The 20,250-nt window shown below is 42.5% G+C and overlaps 1 long non-coding RNA gene across 1 annotated transcript in view; it reads right to left on the bottom strand.

Moving 5' to 3' along the window:
• Positions 1–2,155: 2,155 nt before the first annotated feature.
• The window catches only part of LOC129639883 (uncharacterized), a 158,162-nt gene continuing 140,067 nt past the window's right edge, over positions 2,156–20,250 (bottom strand). Inside the window, exons 3-4 of the long non-coding RNA XR_008708642.1 lie at positions 19,646–19,773; positions 2,156–3,945 (exon numbers count right to left, since the gene is read on the bottom strand). This is a non-coding gene — a long non-coding RNA (uncharacterized LOC129639883). The remainder of the gene's footprint in view (positions 3,946–19,645; positions 19,774–20,250) is intronic.

Below are 20,250 nucleotides of genomic sequence, written 5' to 3'. Positions count from 1 at the left end.
TTGATTCCTCTACCTCCAGAAAGAGGGGATGAAGGTTCCAAAAAGGCAGATATATTAATCACTTGTTCTGCTCTCTACAACCTCTAGATATATCAAATGTCTTCCCCACCCACAGTTTCTTCTAAGGGAAACTCCCCTACCTTCACCTCCTATTGTGAAACTTGCCCCAAACTGTATTCCATGTGACTCGGTGCACCCCATTTCCCCACCCCGTCGTGGTCATAACTGACTGAGCCAGGGTGGGCACCTGACCAATGAGCCAATCCATAGACAGCCCAGGAACCACTGATGGAGCCTGGTCCAAAACACCAAATTGGTTCTAACGTACTAGTTATTTTTAGAAAATATGAAAAAAAAAATGGCAAAGGAAACAGAAGATGAGCACATGTCTAGAGAGAAGCCATGAATTAGTTCCGGGACCATTCAGGGAAGAAAATAACTCAAGTTACAAAGAAGCAGGAGCTGTGCATTGGCAGAAGCAAAGGGGTGCAGAATAGAACTAAGCTCTATAGAATAGAGGAAACAAGTAAACCAGAGAGGGTATTTCTGTTTCACGTATGGTGTGCCAGTTGTCCTAGATATCTGCTCTCAACTACACACACATGGGACTCCTGGATAAAATCAAACAAATATCCTTTAGAATGCATAGCTGAGATAAGAAAATTAAATCTGGAAAGGGAAGAAGGAACAAAGTGAAAGCTAAAACCAAAGTGGTAAGCTCGCACTGATGGAGAATTTATTGTTCTCAACAAATAAGAAGCATGGCAGGAATAAGAGATAAAGAGCTCTCTCGGTGAAAGGATGGACCATCATTCTACCCACCAACAAAGGGACATCATGAGGACACTTGTCAATCTAAGGCTGACAATTGTCAGCACTCCCAAGTGGGACTTACATCATCAGGGGAACAGAGATTAAATGTCTCCAATGTGGCTTCCCAGACACGTGGTACACCTTAGGTACGCCAATTGTGTATGAATAACTGAGTCTAGTTCTCATTTTGGGGAAGCCAGTCTGAGGGCAGTTGTCCAATCTGTTCCATTTGTCCACACCACCAGCTGAATGATATTTGTACCCCCCCCCCACCATGGAATGAGTCATGCCTATGAAGACGAAGTTGGGGAAAGCTATCTGAGGTGCTGACAGGTGTTTTGTGGGAGGTTTTAGCAGCTTGGGCCCGCTCTGCTGTTTTTGATAGACTTATCAGTAAGATTAAGGGCAATGGTGATCAAACTGTGGCCAGAGCTGACTAGCAGAAAACAGTAAACCCAGCAGTAAACCCAGTTAAAATATAAGTGTTAGTCACTCGTCCGACTCTTTGCAACCCCACGGACTGTAGCCTGCCTGGCTCCTCTATCCACAGAATTCTCCAGGCAAGCATACTGGAATGGGTTGCCATTTCCTACTCCAGGGGATCTTGCCAACCCAGGGATCAAACCCAGGTCTCCTACATTGCAGGCAGATTCTTTACCATCTAAGCCACCAGGGCTAGGGCCAAAATATAAAGTGTGAAGCAAAACCAGTTAAGGAGAGCCACACTGGGGACATTTTCCTTTGTGAGGAAGGCTCCAGAGATGGTTCTAAAAGACAAAAGGTAATTAGTGTCCTTCCCTCCTCTGCTCATCTTGACATCTGAGGCACTCCCTCCCCAAGTGCTGGTGTTGTTCTCCACAAAATTGATGTGGCTCATTTCAGCAGCCATAACTTCACCTTTTTCCGATCATCTATCACTCATAACCAAACCTATGGTCCACAAAGATCAGGTGCAAGAGGGACAAGGGTTTTTAAAAAATAAAACTTAGACCTAGACTTCCCTGGTGGTCCAGTGGTTGTGAATCCACCTGCTGAGGCAGGGAACACGGCTTAAACCCCTGGTCCGGGAAGATTCCAGATGCCGCAGGACAACTAAGTCCGTGAGTCACAACTACTGAGCCCACATGCTGCAACCACTGAAGCCTGCACACCCTTGAGCCCGTACTCTGCAACAAGAGAAGCCAGCGCAAGGAGAAGCCCTCGCACCACAACGAGAGATTAGCCCCCAGTCACCACAACTAGAGAAAGCCTGTGCGCAGCTACAAAGACCCAGCACAGCCATACATAAATAATTTTTAAAAAACATTAAAAAAACTTAGACCTATTATGTCCCCCTACTTTGGCCCATGTGGGTCACTGTAGGAAGGCTCAGTGAACAGTATACTCAGTCACGTGGTCATTATCTTTATGATCTAGACCATGGCAGCACAACAGAGAATCCAGATAGCTGAACCAAAATTGTTTCAGTCCTCTTGGCCCTTAATAGACTTAGTTGCTGCCCAAGGAGTGTATCAATTAGGCTGGCTTGGGGTTGCCACTAGGGAAAAAAAGAAGCACCATGCCTAGAGATGATCAGGATGGAGTTCTAACTTTTCAAAAGTTGACCTTGGGTACCTAAGAAGTGGGGCTTCCCAGGTGACACAGTGGTAAAGAACCTGCCTGCCAATGCAGATGTTAAGAGACACGGGTTCCATCCCTGGGTCGGGAAGATCCCCTGGAGGAGGAAATGGCAACCCACTCCAGTATTGTTGCCTGGAGAATCCCAGGGACAGAGGAGCCTGGTGGGCTACAGTCCGTGGGGTCGCAAAGAGTCGGACACGACTGAGCACACACACACCTAAGAAGCAACTGGATGATCCCCTTTTGGGGGCAAACTGCCTTACAAAGGTGTACAGACCAGGAAGAGGTGAGGGAAATAGAGTCAGAAACCTTTTAAAGTTGATTTTTAGGAGGCTGGTTAAACTCGACCAGATGCCCGTGGGTGACAGAAGCATGGGGGGATAATGGAATACCTTGACAATCAGCCCATTGTATGTGGCTTTATCCACAAAAGGGGCATTATTGTCAGCCTGCAAATATCTGGGGAGCTGATCACATGACACAGGTTAGCTTCAAGGGCCACAGTGATTGGTTTGGACTCAGCTGATCAGACTGGAACTGCAGGACAGTAGCCTAAAAAAGTGTCAACATCAGTGAGTCCCCACTGATAGACCTGGGGTGGGGGGGGTTGTCAAAGGTCCAATGTAAATCTTCTGGGACCAGATGGAGTCAGTGCCTCATGTAATATAGCCTCTTTCATTGTGAGACAAATGGGTCAGCTTTTGACAAGCGTCATGAGACTGGCGGGAAGTGGCAGCCTCTGCCATAGAAGCAGATGTTTATTCTGTATGCAATCTGTGAGGGTAGATGTGTTGCCATGTCTGATCTAAACTGCAGTGGTGATCATCTGGGCAGTGTGGCCTTGATTCGCAGCTTGATTTTCAGATGGTCTCATCTGGCCTTTCTATGGGCATTGATAAAAGTGACCTAGATGGTCTGATCAGAAGTCATGATTTGCTTCCACAATATATGGCCACAAAGAGGGATGTCTTTGATCTATTGTTTTCCAAGTGGCAGACCAGGCAACTAGGCCATTGGCAATAGCCAAGAAGTCAGTGAAAACAGAACAAGGTCCATCAAAGGGAATATTGGTCAGAGCTATGAGAATGGCCTTGAGTTCTGCCCCACCAAGTGGAGCCATCTTCATATTTGGTTCTGTATGGCTGGTGGTGACGTTGAACAGCTGCAGCATCCCAGTAGACACCACTGAGCTTCAGTTCGAACCATCAGTGAACCAGGCCCAGGCATTCAGGGAACTTCTGTGAGTCAAGGGTCCCATTAGCTTTATTTCCAGCAACAGAGTGGGCGATAAATTATCTCCCAAAAGGATAGCTGTCACTATTTCATTTAATGTTGAGATCCTGTTTGGGCCAGGCAGGCTACTTTCTTGAATATACCATTTCCTTTCAACAAGTGAAGCTTATTGGACCCATCCCACCTTAATAGTCATGGAAGTCAAGTTGACCTAATGGCAATATCAGGTTGAAGAGTCACAAAGCCTCCATGGGTCAGGAGTTCAGTTTTGACAGGAGCCTAGGAGCAAATAAATAGCTATTAATACTTTTCTAAAGGGTTGTTTCTAGCAGCCATGTCAGGGAGGTGAGTAGTCCAAAACTCCAAGGAGAATTCCTGGGGGGAGGCTGCCTCCCTTTGCCAGAAACTTTAATCAGCAAAATCATCCGTCATAATCATTAAATTTATAGGACCCTAAAGGTAGAATGCATACCATAGCTTGTAAGACAGCTTCAAACATGGTCTGTTGGCATAAGCCCCATTCAAAGGATGCTGACTAGCAGTTTAGCTGATATAAGAGGCCACATAGCATGCCTTTGTGAGCCACATACCATCTCCAGTACCCAAAGAGTCCCATGAGGTGCCGGGCTTCCTGTTTGGTTTGGAGGGCCAAAGAGGGAGCCATTTTTCCATGATCACCACAGGGATTGAGTTTTACAAATCCACTCATTCAGTCTCAAGAAACTTTGTCTGGTGAGAAGGTCCCTGAATTTTTTCAGGTTTATCAGCCACTCCTCCTGGTTACTTCCATGGTATGATAGCTTAACTATCAAGGTCACTGAGCCTGAGGCTTTTGACTTGCCAACAAGGCATCATCCATATAGTAAAAGCTTTGGACATGGAAGGTAGAGGAACTTATGCTAAATCCTGACTCACCAACTGGTGGCAAATGGCAGGGGAGCTTACAGATATATCCCTGGGGGATACTATAAACATATATAGGAGGCCTTGCTACTTGAATGCGAATTGACCTTGCTCCTCAAATGTCAGTAAGATGGCACAGAACATGTTTGTGACATCTAAGACTGCATACCACCTGTCATCAGCCTGTGTAATGGATTCAGTTGCAGTCACTATGTCTGAAACAGCCTGGGCTTTGGGAGCAACAATTGAAATCAGTTGGTAATAATCTGCTATAAGCCTTTAGCTTTTGTTAGTCTTTTTTTTTTTTTTTAACTGGTCATTAAGGGCTGTCATTTTGAGATCTCTGATGTCTTTAAGTCTTTAATCAAGGCTGTGATTTCCCTTTCTCTTCCTGGGGGGTTTGTTAGCTTCTGGTGAATCATAAGAAGTAGATTGAAAAACTATTTACACCTCTGCTATAGACTATATTTCTGTATTTTCCCAAAATTTATATATTGAAATCTAACCCCCAAGGTAATAGTTTTAGGAGGTAGGGCCTTTGGGAGGTGATTAGGTCATGAGGGTGGTGCCCTCATGAATGAAATAAGTGCCCTTATAAAAGAGACCTCAGAGAGCTCCCTTGCCCCTTCTTCCAGGTGAGGACACAGCAAGAAGATGATCATCTATGAACCAGAAAGTGGGTCCTCACCAGACAATGAATCTGTTAGCACCTTGATCTTGGACTTGCCAGACTCATTTGTGTTGTTTATAAATCACCCAGTCTGTATTATTTTGTTATAGCATCCTGGACTGACCAAGACAACTTCCCACTAGTGTTTCTGTCTATGCTGCTCTTCCCAATGTCAAAAATCATCTCTGGCACTTATGGGATAAAGATATAACACACCAATTCCTACTATACATTCAGATGAGGAAGCAAAAATAACAGTACATTAAATTGGCCTAATGGACCCCATTGATTAGATTTCCTTCCCCACTGTCAACCATGCCTAAATACTATTAGCTAGATCTGAGGGCCTTTTCCTTCCTCAGATCCGGTAGGATAGTGACTGGGCATCTGTATCCAATAGAGCCATAATGGTTTGAATCCCTCACTTCTCCCAAATTCCCCTCTGATGGGTGCATAAGGTTTTCGATCCCACTTGGGGTAAGTAAAATCTTGGCCCCAATTCTAAATCATTTTTTTCCTAAAAGTGGCCAAGTTTAGGGTAGTGGAGGGAGAGACTGGGGACATAGAGGGAGGGAGTGGGTCGATGCTATTAAAGAAAAAGGGCTTTGCAATTGAGCAGCATAGCAACAGCTCATGATGCAATCAAACAAACTTCACTGTTTTTAATCCACCCAACACTTTACATCAAGCAGCAAAGTTTTTTATGGCTGACACCATTGATTTCAACTTTGGGGACCCCTTCACACTAGTTATAACCAGTGTGGCTTCCTGGCTGAAGCTAATGGGTTTGTACCTGCTGGATTACAGGGGCTTGACTTGCACAACAGTGACCTTCTTTGAGGATTTCACCTTAATCCAGGGCTTTTGTTGCCCCATCACTAAGATAACATCTCTTACGTTCTTACCTGGTTTCAACATGAGGGGAATTTTCCAGGGCAGTAGGGTTGACTGTAAGAATCTACCTAGCTTTGATTCGGTTAATTTCTCATTCTCCAGTGGGTCATCTTCACCAGAATTTTAAACCCAATCTCAGGCAGTAAGAGCCTAAAGACTAGTCAATGCCTCATCTGTGGATTCCCATGGTAGTTTTTCTATTTGGAGAAAGTCTTCCTGGGAGGCCCAAAGTTACTTTATAGGAGCCAGAAACAACTGTAGAAACTTCTGAGACCTTTCCTAGTAGATCTAAGGCAGATATGATAGACCTCTGCCAGGGGGCTGAATCAGAAGACAGAACAGCTGTTGCCTTCTTCCTTGAGAAGCATTACTAGCCTCACTCCCTCATCTCCCAAGTGAACCAGCCAAACTTCTAATACTTTGCCTGGTTTCTGTCCATAGTGTCCATGAATTCCCCTCCTTTCACACTTCTCTGCAACTGTTGTGTGAAAGAGGACAGAATCTTTTGCACACTGGACAAATCTTAGTGCTGTTATGTTGTGTGTATATATATACCATGAAAAAAAGTTTTAAATAAGACTGAATGAGAAAAACTAATCTAAGTAGAATTAAAGTGTATGTATCCTTCAGTAGAAGACAATTTCCCATAGGTCCCTCATGTTTATACACATCTTGCAAGTGAGGCAGTGACTGTTTGTTTAGTTTAATGTAGTCCTACTTCTTTATCTTTGCTCCTGTTTCTGTTTCTGCTGTCATATTTAAAAAATCATTGTGAAGACCAACATCAAGGAAATTTTCCCCTATGTATTATTCTGGGAGTTTTATAGTTTTGGGTCTTACAATTAAGTCTTCAATCTATTTTGATTTTATTTTATGATGTAAGATTAATTAATCATAATTAATGAATTATATTTTAATTATAATATAATTTTATTATATGATGTAAGATAGCAGTCCAGTTTCATTCTTCTGTATGGAGATATCCAGATTTCCCAACAGCATTTATTGAAGAGCCTATCCTTTCTCCATTATGTATTCTTGGTGCCCTTAGCAAAGATTAGTTGACCATGTATGTATGGGTTTATTTCTGGTTTCTCTATTTTGTCCCATTGGTCTATATGTCTGTTTCTATGCCAGTACCATACTGTTTTAATTTCTGTGCTTTGTAATGTAGTTTGAAATCAGGAAGTGTTATGCCTCTGGCTTTGTTCTTCTTTATCAGAATTCCTTTAGCTATTTAAAGCCTTTTGTGGGACTTGCCTGGTGGTATGGTGGTTAGGGATCTGCCTGCCAATGCAGAGGACACAGGTTCGATCCCTGGTCCAGGAAGATTCCACATGTCATGGGCAGCTAAGCAGGTGCGCCACAACTCCTGAGCTCATGTGCTACAATTACTGAAGCCCACACACCTAGAGCCTGTGCTCCACAAGAGAAGCCACCACAGTGAGAAGCCCACGCACCAGAGTGAAGAGTAGCCCCCGCTCTGTAACTAGAGAAAACCCATATGCACAGCAAAGACCCAGCACAGCCAAACGTAATTAATTAATTTTAAAAATTAAAAAAAAGTCTTTTGTGGTTCCATATGAATTTTTAGGATTTTTTTTATATTTCTGTGAAAAATGCTAATGGGATTTTGACAGGGATTACTCTAAATTTGTAGATTGCTTTGGGAACCACAGACATTTAACAATATTAAGTCTTCCAGTTGAAGTGGAGAATATGAGACCCCAAAATATGCTTCTTTGCACAAAAGAATTATTTTGACAGGTTATTTTCAAGAAACAGCAGACACAGGAGGAGTTCTGAAAAACAATTAGAAGCTATCTTTTTGTAAGGGACATTTAAATTTATAAAGGAAATTTCCATTTGTAAGTGTGTCTCCCTCTCTGTAACAGGAAAAGAAGAACAGCTCTAAATCACAGGAAATGCTCGTCAATGGAGAAGGCATCTACTTAAAGCTGTAAACACACTTACTCTCGTTTACTGTGCTTTTTCTGATATCCTCCCATAACAGGCTCCCTTGCCCTCCAACATTGTTCTTTTGCCTTTAACTGCAGATAATAATTAAGGTGATGTCTTGGGCCATTTCAGAGTTACTCATTTTTCCTGGGTATCTCCCAAGTAACAAGAGGTAAACATGTTATTAAACTTATGTTTTTCTCTTGTTAATGTCTTTAGTACTTCCCTGATAGTCCACTGGTTAAGAATCCTCCTGCCAAAGCAGAGGACACAGGTTCAATCCCTGGTCTGGGAAGATTCCACATGCCACAGACAACTAAAGCCCATGTGCCACAACTACTGAGCCAGTCTGGCAGTCAATACAGTCCATAGGGTCACAAAGAGTCAGACGTGACTGAAGCGATTGAGCACACAAGAGAAACACAAGCAGAAGTTTATTAGCATGTGTATCATGCACACACTGGGAGCACTCAAAGATAGTAACTCAAAGGGGAGGTTAGAACTTGGCTTATATAATGTCAGAATAAAAGACCAATGCCTTTCTAGAGATACAAGACAAAGGAGAAGGACTCTGAGTTTCTAGGGTGGCAAATTGTGGGAAGACAAATGCTTGGGGGAAACTAGTGGAAGATAAGGACTACTTAGGTTTTGTATGTAGATTCCTTTGGCCTTGTCTCTGACTCGATGAGGGTCTAGAGTAGTCCGAAGTTATTAACTTTTCTCATTCTTGGGGAGAAAAGAGAGGGGAGGGGGAAAGCCTCTTCAAATTTATATCCTGGTTTTAGGCAGAGACCTTTTCATGTATCTGCTTCTTCTCAATTGCTTTAAACTCAAATTGATCCTTATGGCACAGTGGCATTATTTTGGAGTGGCATATTCTGCTATCCTTCAGCACTTAGCATTTATAATTACCCTTCATATATTTTATTCCCCTGCACTTCATTCTGATGTCCTCAAGTGTATCTCCAGTACCTAGCCTGAAATACAGTGGGTGCTGACTTGAACTACCTTAAAATTATTGCACTTCACCTTCGTTTGACAAATGCCAGAAAATGAGTGTCCAAAAAAAACTATTCTCTGCCAACAGGTTCTAGAGGCCAAGGTCCCCAAAACAGTCCTTTATTCATACATTTTTCATTTTGTATTGTATTTGTGTGCTTGAGAATTCATTAATCTTTTGACAAACTGATTTACATTATAGCAAGTTGTATCCCCACTCTGAGATTATTTGCATTTAAAAGCAAAGGCTGAAAAGGAGAATTCCTATTGCCAGGGAGGAATTCCAAGTATCTGTTGCTGGCCAATGAGGTGAATTTTTCTGAAGGGGCCAGAAACTGTTGGGGAAGGGGAGGGGGGAGACTACCAAATCATGCCACAGAAGGAAGAGATTTTATTTTGATTGTAACTAGCAACAAGGGGTATCCTGAAGACTTGAAGAGAGTCCTAAGGAGATCTGAATTTGGAAAGAGAAGGCGAGTGACTGTACTAGAACCTAAAGAGTTAAAGAGAAATTATGCTTCTGCCAGCAGTTCCTGGGACTCCGTCCAAACAGCATGCTGTCGGCAGCATCAGCCGGCAGGAACGCATAATCTTCCACCCTTTGGTTTCGGTGGGTAATATTAGCTTAAAAAACACTCCAGATTTTTCGTGTTCATGTGGTATAACTCACTTCAGACATGTCCCTTTCTCCAACAGTCACCTCCTACACTTCAGGAAATTTCTTTCTTTCTCTCCTTCTCCCTTTTCCCCCTCCCCCTCTCCTCTGCGTCCTCCCTCCCACTCTGTCTTTCTCTCCTTCTCTCTCTCTTTTTTTCAATACAGCATCTAATTCAGGAAACCAACCAGCATCTCCCAGGAGAGAAAGGCAGCTTTTCAGACTGGAGAGTCGCTTTTCTTTCATTTACCATCCTTCTTTGAGTTAAAGGAGTACAATGGCCTCGGGTTTTAACATTTCTGGAATCAAACGTACTACCTAATTCTTTCCTCCCCCCTTAAAAGGTCTTATTAAATTGATGGTCAACCAATGACATGGCATGTTAGGGTGGAGGAAAGACAAGCCACACAAATGCCCTCGCTGTCATTACTTTTATCCCGGTAGGAAGTGTGTTACTTAGCTGAGGAGCAACCCCTCCCCCAATCTCTGCCGAAGAACAAAGCAAAAAGACATCTCATGCACCATACTGCGGTGTTATTTCAAATCAACAAGATTAATTATATACAAAACTCCATGATGTATATAGAGCTGAATAATTCAGTTCAACTAAAGCATATTGAGGATTAAATGGAACTACTAAGGTTACAAAGAATAAATCATGGCCTCAACTTTAAGTAGCTCAGTGTGGTCAGGGAGACAGTCTACAGATAATTATAAAACAGTATGGTAAGCACTGTAATAGGAGTTCAGAAGAAGAAACAGTAAAAATTTTGTGGTGAATGGAACTTTAAGTTCTTTACAGAGAACTGCAGTAGCTTTCAAGCCCATTGTCTCATCTTACAGTAAGTAACTCATTTTTTAAATTTATTTATTTTTTAAGTGAAGGATAATTGCTTTACAGAACTTTGTTGTTTTCTGTCAAACTTCAACATAGTAACACATTTTTATTGAAGTTTTTATTGAGGTAATTGTGGATCCTCATGCAATTGTAAGAAATCATACAAAGAGATTCTGTGTATCCTTTGCCCAATTTCCACCAACAGCAATATTTTGGAAAACTGTATAATAATATCACAACTAGGATATTGATATAATCCACTGATATTATTCCAATTTCCCCAGTTTCACTTTACTTGAGTGTGTGTAAGTTCTATTCAATATGATCACCTATGTAGGCTCATCTATCCACCACCATAGTCAAGATACTGAAGAGTCCCAACAAGGATCCCTCCTCTGATTGCCCTTTTATAACCACACCCACCTGTCTCCCACTCCTGTCCCTGACTCCCTGAATCATTCGTTTGTTCTACATTTCTAAAATTTTGTCACTTCAAAAATGTTCTATAAATGCAACCACACAGTATGTAACCTTTTGATACTGGCTTTTTATATTCAGCGTAATTCTCTGGAGATTCAGCATGGTATGGAATACTACACGGTATGGAATTTCATAGTATGGAATATCACAGTCTGTTTACCATTCATCAGTTGAAGAACAGCTGGGCTGATTCTAGTTTTAGGCTATTACAAATAAAGCTGTTGTGAACATTCACATACAGGTTTTTGTATGGACACAAGTTTTCATTTCTCTGGGATAATGCTCAGGAGTATAATTGCTGAGTTTTATGGTATTCGCATATTTAATTTTTTGAGAAACTGATAAACTGTTTTCCAGAGTGCCTATACAATTTTACACTCCTGGGGCTTCCCTGGTGGCTCAGTGGTAAACAATCTGCCTGCCAATGCAGGAGACATGGGTTTGATCCCTAATCCAGGAAGATCCCATATGCCATGGGGCACCTAAGCCCGTGCACCACAACTATCGAGCCCGTGCTCTAGAGCCTGAGAGCCCCAGCTACTGAGCCCGGACCAGGGGCATGAAACACAATTATCTGATGGGGATTCCAAAGTGTGATGAGAATGAAAAACCCTCAACCTACTGCACCTTAGAATGGCCATTTTCACTACCGAGTGAAAAGATCTTGCCTGAGAATGTAGCCTAAAGAGAGGACATGGGCATTAAGAGAAGGAGAGAAAGTCATTTTTCTGATGACATCATCTGAGGACCTGCACCCAGTCATGCCTGAATGAAGTCAGTACATCTGCATTTGCTCTTATAAGTCAGTATACTGACTTCTTACAGAAACCAAGCTGAGTGAGGCTTCTGCCACTTGCCATCAAAGAGCATTGGTTAATAAAATAAAGACCAGGGACTTCCCTGGCAGTCCAGTGGTTAAGACTTCACCTTCCAGTACAGCGGGTGTGGGTTCGATTCCTCATCAGGAAGCTAAGATCCCGTATGTCTTGTGGCCAAAAAACCAAAACATAAAACAGAAGCAATATTGTAACAAATTCAATAAAGTCTTTAAAAATGGTCCACATCAAAAAAGATCTTTAAAAAAATAAAGACCAAAAAACTAGAGAACAATAAAAGCCAACTCATATGCAGTGTTACACGGGATGGTACTGATCACAAAGACAATAGAAGTCCAGAGGCACAAGAGCTGGGAAGAAGTTAATGGAGGTAATTGGAGTTGGACTGGGTGTGATCCCTGTTGTGATAATAATGAAGCATCAGGGACTGTGGCTGGCACCTTATAGTAGTATGGTGTGGTATTATATGGTATGGCATGGTATAGAATCAGGAATATTACATAAGAAAGGAAGAAGGGTGGGCCAATAGAAATGCTAGCCTTTATCCTTTTTGAAGATTAAGAGGGCTGATGGAGGGGGTAGAAAATTAATGTGGTACAAGACTGTTAGATTTAGACAGTCATCCAAGTCTACCCTAGCATCTGGGCTGAACACATTCTGCTCTCTAGAGCAGTGGTTCTCAATTTTGGTTGTCCATTAGAATCACTTGAAGAGCTTAAAAAAATCCAGATACCATATATACAATAGAATATTATTCAGCTATTTAAAAGGAGTGTGTGCTAAGTCGCTTCAGTTGTATCCGACTCTTTGCAACCACATGGACTGTAGCCCGCCAGGCTCCTCTGTCCATGGGATTCTCTAAGCAAGAATACTGGAGTGGGTTGCCATGCCCTTCTACAGGGGATCTTCAAGACTCAGGGATCGAACCCATGTCTCTTATGTCTCCTGCATTGGCAGGTAAGTTCTTTACCACTAGTGCCACCCGGGAAGCCCATTAAAAAGGAGGGAAGCCTGCTATTTGCAACAATATGGATGAAGCTTGAAGGCATTATGCTAAGTGAAATAAGTCAGATAGAGAAAGATAAATACTGCATGATCCCACTGATATGTGGAATCTGAAAAATTCAAACTTGTAGAAACAGAGTTGAATAGTGGTTACCAGGGGTTAAGGTGTGGGAGAAATGGAGAGATATATGTCCAAGGGCACAACTTTTCCATTTTAAGATAAGTTCTGGGGATCTAATGCACAGCAGACTGACTAAAGTTAACAATACTGTATTATGTACTGGAAATTTGCCAGGAGAGTAGATCTTAAATGTTCTCACTGCAAAATTTAAAAATTATGAGGTGACGGATTTGTTAACTAACCTTCATAGGGTAATTATTTCACAATGTATACTTAAGTCATTATATTGAACACTTTAACTTATACTGTGTTAAGGTGGCACAGTGGTAAAGAACCTACCTGCCAATGCAGGAGATGCAAGACACACAGGTTCGATCCCTGGGTCGGGAAGATCCCCTGGAGGAAGGCATGGCAACCCACTCCAAGATTCTTGCCTGAAAAATCCCATGTACAGAGGAGCCAAAGAGTCAGACACAACTGAGCGCGCGCACACACACACATACACACACAACTGGAAAAATTTCAGACAGCCAGGTCACATCCAGACCAAGTTAATCAGAATTACTGGTGTCAGCGTTTTTAAAAACTCCCCTGGTGATTCTGCTGTGTAGCCAGGCTTGACAGCAAGTGCTCTGGGGCAGTACTTCTCCAACTTTAACGTGCATGTGAATCTTGTTTAGGTTTGGAGCAGCTCCAGAATTTAGGGCGCTAAGTATAGTTTAGGGCGATGGTGATGGTGGTGGGAAGGTTGTTCTTTCCAATTCATCTAGTCAGACTTCCCAGAAATAATCTGTGGACAGCTAAGTGTGGTGAGAGGTGAATGGGCTACATACCAGTTCTGATGCAGGATATATGATGACCCACTGTCCTTGTTTGCCTGGGTCTTAGGGGTTTCTCAGGACATAGGGCTTTCAGTGCTAAAGCAGGAAGTTATGAGTAAATCGGGATGGTTATTTACTCTACCCATCCCTGATCTTCTGGCCAGTGAAGTTCTAGCCTCCGTCATGAACCTTTCTAACCAAATCGGCACCATAGGTAAAGTGGGGGCAAGCAGGACCAAAGAGGATGCTCTTGGGAAAGGAGAAGGGAATCGCTGGGTACATAATCCTCCCTGAGGCCATCAATAGATACAAGGGCAAGGGAAGGAAGACGAGCACTCTGGCTTTGCCTGGCTCACAGGCATCTATCCAGGAGCAAGGAGGCCTGAAGACACAATAGTCTTTGATTTAACACAGAGAAGCTGCTCGATAATTCAGGGAATTCAAACTAGAGTGCACAGGAGAATTACCCAGGGAGCTCATTCAAAATGCAGACTTGGCCCCTCCTTTAGGAAATTTTCATTCAAAAGGTCAAAGGCCTTCAAACCGGTATCCCAAGTGATTCCACGCCACACTCTGAGAATCACGGATCCAAATGGCCTGCTGGCTGGTAATTTGGTCAAAGAAAGCTTTCCTGACCAAGGGATGAGCTGATCCAGAAAGATTCAGCAGAACTGGTAGGCAGGGTCACACACAATTTCAGGAGTGAATTCTAGTAAATCTCTAAGGAACAGATAATTCTAATGTTTTTAGGGTTCCAGGCCATAGACAAAGAAGGAAATATCAATACTATTGATATTGATAAATATCAATTCTATTAAGCCCAGATAACATTGAAATAAACCTAGCAAAAATCACACAAAAAATAAAACTGCAAACCCTTCTCACCCATGAATATCAATATGCTGCTGCTGTTGTTTAATTACTAAGTCATGTCTGACTCTTTTGCAACCCCAAGGACTGTAGCCTACCAGTTTCTTCTGTCCATAGGATTCTCCAGGCAAAAGTACTGGAGTGGGTTGCCATTTCCTTCTCCAGGGGATCATCCCAACCCAGATTGAACTCATGTCTCCTGCATTGGCAGGTGGATTGCTTATCACTGAGCCACCGGGAAAGCCAAAATTAAAATCTGAAATAAAATATTGGCAAACAACCAGCATCATATTAAAAGAATAAATTACTGTCACCAAATAGGGTTTATACTAAGAATGCAAGGGTGGTTCAATGTGCAGAAATTTATCACTATGATACAAAATATTAACAGAGCCAAAGAAAACTTCACATGCCTGTTTTTGTAAATCATGTAATAGCATTCTACTCAATGTTTTTTCTTTTTTAAGACCTGGGTGTTACCTGATCTACCAAACCATAAACTTGGACATGTAAGTGAGTGAGCTAAGTCACTTCAGTCATGTTCCGACTCTGTGCAACCCTGTGGACTGTAGACCGCAAGGCTCCTCTGTCCATGGAATTCTCCAGGCAAGAATACTGGAGTGGGGTGCCATTTCCTCCTGCAGGGGATCTTCCTGACCCAGAGATCAAACTGGAGTCTCTTATGTCTCCTGCATTGGCAAGCAGGTTCTTTACCACTAGTGCCACCTGGGAAACCAGACATGCTTAGCAGTTTTTAGTTATAAAACAAAAATGGAATATGCAGAACCAGGCTCTAATAAGTTAGCAAATCAAGAGAATGCAAGCAGGTGGCTCAGACTCTCATGGTACTTATTTTTACTGCTACTCCTCCTCTCGTTCAGTACACCTGTGCCCTCATGGCCTCTGTTCCCAATGATCTCTTACATCTGCTTCCCAAATGGATCTGTATGGTACGCTGGCACCAGCCAGAAGTGAATGACTGCTGAGGAGTGGCCCTGAAAACGGTGATGAAGGCAAATCCACCCAGGAGGCAGAACATTTCGTTGTTTACCTTGTTGGGACTTAGATGACTGGATCCTCCCTGGCTCATAGGCAGTGACAACTGGGTCATCGAATTGGTCTAGGACTTTGAAGGGACAAGATTGGAAAATTGGTGACAAAGCTACCTTGAGGGCAGGTATATGGCTGAACTTCTGGGACTAAGCCCAGAATATGAAAGTTATCATATCCATGTATTAATAAATACCCACCAGATGTATGTACTGCAGAGGAGGCTCTCAACAGTTAGATGGACTGGACAACTCATCCCTGGATGTCAGCCAGCCTCTTCCTCCAGCTACCCTGCTGCTTACTCAATGATCTATGAACTCAGTGTCATAGTATCCACAATCCAGGCAGCAGAGGCCAGTGCCAAGTCTTTGATATGATGCCATTCCCTGAGTGGTCCAGGCTTGTGGAGCAGACATGAATGGGACTTGAAGTCTGGTGTCAGCCTGAGCCAGCTGAGCCCAGGCCAAATTGGCTGAACTACCAACCAACCCACAGACCTGTGAGCAAGAAATAAATGTTTGCTGTATTAAGCCTCTGAAGTTATGGTGCTGTTTGTTATGCAGCAGAAACCTAATATGCTCCTTTTATTCATCTTCATTGAATTATCCTAATTGGATTGTGCCATCTGTTTCCTTTTATAATCCTGACTGAATCGTTCTTGCAAGATGACTCAAGGCTGCACAGATCTCCAATTCAGACCTGTCTTCTCAGTTCCAAACCCATATATAGCTCATGGTCTGCTCCCTATCTCCTGTTATATACAAAGTCACCTGCAACTCAACACTCATTCCTCTATCACAAACCTGGTCCTCCATCTCACTCAGCAGCACCGCCCATTGAACAGAAACCTAAGAATTCTCCTGGACACCCACCTCGCTGTCACCCCTGTACGCAAACCATCACCAAGCCATGTTAATTTAACCTCTTAAATATCTCTAAAATATGTTGCTTCTCTTTACCACAACCACCAGCACCACCCTAGTCTAAACCACCAATGCATGCTCAGTCACGTCCAACTCTTTGCAACCCCATGGACTATAGCCTGCAAGGGACTATAGCCTGCAAGGCTCTCCTCTGTCCATGGAATTTTCCAGGCAAGAATACTAGAGTGGGTCGCCATTTCCTCCTCCAGGGGATCTTCCCAAACCCAGGGATTGAACCCATGTCTCTTGTGTCTCCTCATTGGCAGATGATTCTTTACCACTGAGCTACCTGGGAAGTCCTAAACCATTAATACCTCTCACTTAAAATAAGCTTCCAAATCTTGACTATTAAGTGACCATTAATAAATAAGTGGATAAAGAAGAGATGTGGTTTATACAGCGGAATACTATTCAGTCACAAAAATGAATAAAATCTTGCCATTTGCAACAACATGGATGGACCTAGAGGGTAGTACGCTAAGTGAAATAAGTCAGAGAAAGATAAATACTGTATGATTTCACTTACATGTGGAATCTAAAAAAACAATCAAAAGAACAAACAAGACAAAATAGAAACAGAGTAACAGATAAAGAGAATAAACAGGTGGTTGCCAGAGAGGAGGGCAATGGGGGAAGGAGAGAAATAGGTGAGGGAGATTAAGAGGTATAATCTTCCAGTTACAAAATAAACAAGTCTCCAAGATAAAATGTACAGTGTGGGGAATATAGTCAATAATTATGTAACTTCTTTGGATGGTGACAGATGGTAACTAGACTTATCCTGGCGATCATTTCGAAATGTATAGAAATATTGCATTGTGATATTGTTCACCAGGAATACCATAGTGTTGTAGGCCAGCTATACTTAAAACACAAACAAAACAAACAAACTCATAAAGAGATCAGATCTGTGGTTACCAGAGGTGGGGAATGGAGGGAGGAGGATTAGATGAAGGGAGTCAAAAGGTAATAAACTTTCAGTTATAAAATATATAAGTACAAAGAATATAATGTATCAGTACAACATGATTAACATAATTAACACTGTTGTATATTATACAAAAATTAAGAGAGTAAATAGTAAGAGGGCTCATCACAAGGAAGAAAATGTCTATTTCTTTAATTGTGCATCTATATGAGATGATGGATGTCCACTAAACTTACTATGGTAATCATTTCATGATGTACCAAGTCAAATTATTACGCCATACACCTTAAACTTATATAGTGCTATATGTCAATTATATCTCAACAAAACTGGGGAAAAAAGGGGAGACATAGCATTATAAAGATGTCAGTTCTCTCTAATGTTATATATTTATTTAATAGGATCTCAATAAAAATGTTTTATTTTAATACAGAAGAATCTGATTGTAAAGATCTAATATATGTGTTAATCGCTCAGTCGTGTCCAACTCTTTGTGACCCCATGGACTGATACCCTCCAGGCTTCTTGTCCATGGGATTTCCCAGGCAAGAATAGTGGAAATGGGTTGCCATTTCCTTCTCCAGGGGATCTTCCCGACCCAGGGATCGAATCCAAGTCTTCTGCATCAACAGGCAGATTCTTTACTACAGAGCCACCTGGGAAGCCCCCGGTTCTCCATACAGCAATCAAAAAGTTCTTTGAAAATTCCATTTCAATCACATACCATGCCCCAGCTGAAGACTTGCAGTGGTTTCCCATTACTTTGAGGATAGACAGCAGAGTATTAACACAGGTCTCAAGGCTCCATGTGGTATGGCTTTGGCTTGACTGCTTCATCCCATAACTCTAGTCTCTATTTGCTATAAGAGTTCACATGGCCTCCTTTATTTGCTACATACCTTCTTACCCCTTCTGTTCCTTTCTCCTGTAAAGCTCCTTCTCCCCTCTGCCTTATTAACACCTGCTCTCGCTTCACACCTCAGCCCCAGCATCACCTCAAGGAAGGCCTGACTTCCCCAAGTCTGGCTCCTAGCATGGCGTATTTTACCTTTGTGCTATAGCTTGATTACTATTGATCACCTCTTCCCCTACCCCTGCCTGACCCACCATAACGTGATCTTCAAGAGGGCAGAGGCTATGTCTGGTTTTGGTCATCACTGTATTCCCAGAACAGAGTCTGACACACCCTAGGGACTTGGCATCGATTAATTAATTATTAACCACTTGATGGGTCAGGTGTTGAGCTGAAACATCTCTATGGTTCATGTCAACTCTAAACTCTGGGCTTCCATTTCAGGTCCTGCCTGTGGGATAGAGGGGCAACAGGGCAAGCAGCCAACTAGGGTGAATTAGCAGTCTCCATGTAGTCAAAGGCACTGGTTAGAACTCGAAGAAGCCTGTTTCCTACTTCAAAGATCCTGCTAAGAACAACGTGGCAGGCGCCAGCATGGGACTGGCCAGACAGTTCTCAAGAAATGCTTGACACAGGCCAGAAAACCAAGTGTCAGAAATCCTGGAACAGAGCCTTTTGCCAGGAGGTTCCCTGCTTTGTTGAGCTGAGAGAGAGAGAGCTCTAAATGCCGCTGATTAATCACCAAGGCTGATGCTCAGCCATTCCAGCACTCTGCTGCTGCTTCTTGTCAAGTCTTTACCCCTCCCCCTCCCCTTCTTGAAAGACCTCAAGTAACTGCTGTCTTGAAACTTCCTCAGATGGTTGGCTTGGCTAACGCCCAAATATCTCTCATCCTATACTGAGGTGTCCGTGAAGGAGGGAGGGGTAAGTTACTCTCCTAGATTTCGCATTGTATGATTCTGTTATTCTAAATCCCAAGGATTCCTTTTCCCTTTTAAAGAGTGAACTAGTGACACTTTGACAGCATGACCTGGACTCTATTCAGGAAAAAAGAGCTAGGAAATTGCATGTACATGAATCATCCTGCCACCGGGGGTGGAGGCAGTCCTTCAGTCCTTATCCCATGGCAAGAACTCTTTCCAAAGGTCAGATAATGCTCTGAATCCATACTCACCAGGCAGCCCACCATTTCCAACAAAGCTGCTTCTGAGGCCCAGGAAGGAAGGCTTGGATGAGGGAGTCCAGACAATTTGACCCTTAGGAAGGGGTGTTGCTCTGGTTGTGAATAAAAAATCCAACATCCTGTGTGAAAAGGAGGCAGGAAAGAGGAGTGAGTACATGGCTGGGTTCTGAGTTTGGCTAGTAGAAAAGGTATGTTTATTCATAAGATGAAATACTATATAGCAGTGAAAAGGATGGCCCAGAGCCACACTATCAACACGGGCTCATTTTAATTTTTTTAATTATTTTATTATTATTTTTGGCCACCCCATGCAACATGTGGGGTTTCAGTTCCTTGATAAAGGATTGAACCCGTGCCCCTTGCATTGGAAGTGTGGTTAAGTGAAGTCTTAACCACAGGATCACCAGGGAAGTCCCAACATAGACTCATTTTTAAAACCTAATTTTGGAGGGAAAAAGCAAGTTGCTGAAGCATACATAGAGGATACACGCACATACACACATGTGCTGCCATTTATAAAATGTTAACATGCAAAAATATTAAAATCATTTAGTTTATATATATATCCCTAATGATTTATAATAGGATATAACATA

Source organism: Bubalus kerabau, chromosome X (genome assembly GCF_029407905.1).
Source record: "Bubalus kerabau isolate K-KA32 ecotype Philippines breed swamp buffalo chromosome X, PCC_UOA_SB_1v2, whole genome shotgun sequence".
NCBI classification, from domain to species: domain Eukaryota; kingdom Metazoa; phylum Chordata; class Mammalia; order Artiodactyla; family Bovidae; genus Bubalus; species Bubalus kerabau.
The sequence above is the reverse complement of the archived record's forward strand: the minus strand, read 5'-3'. Positions and strand labels throughout refer to the sequence as shown.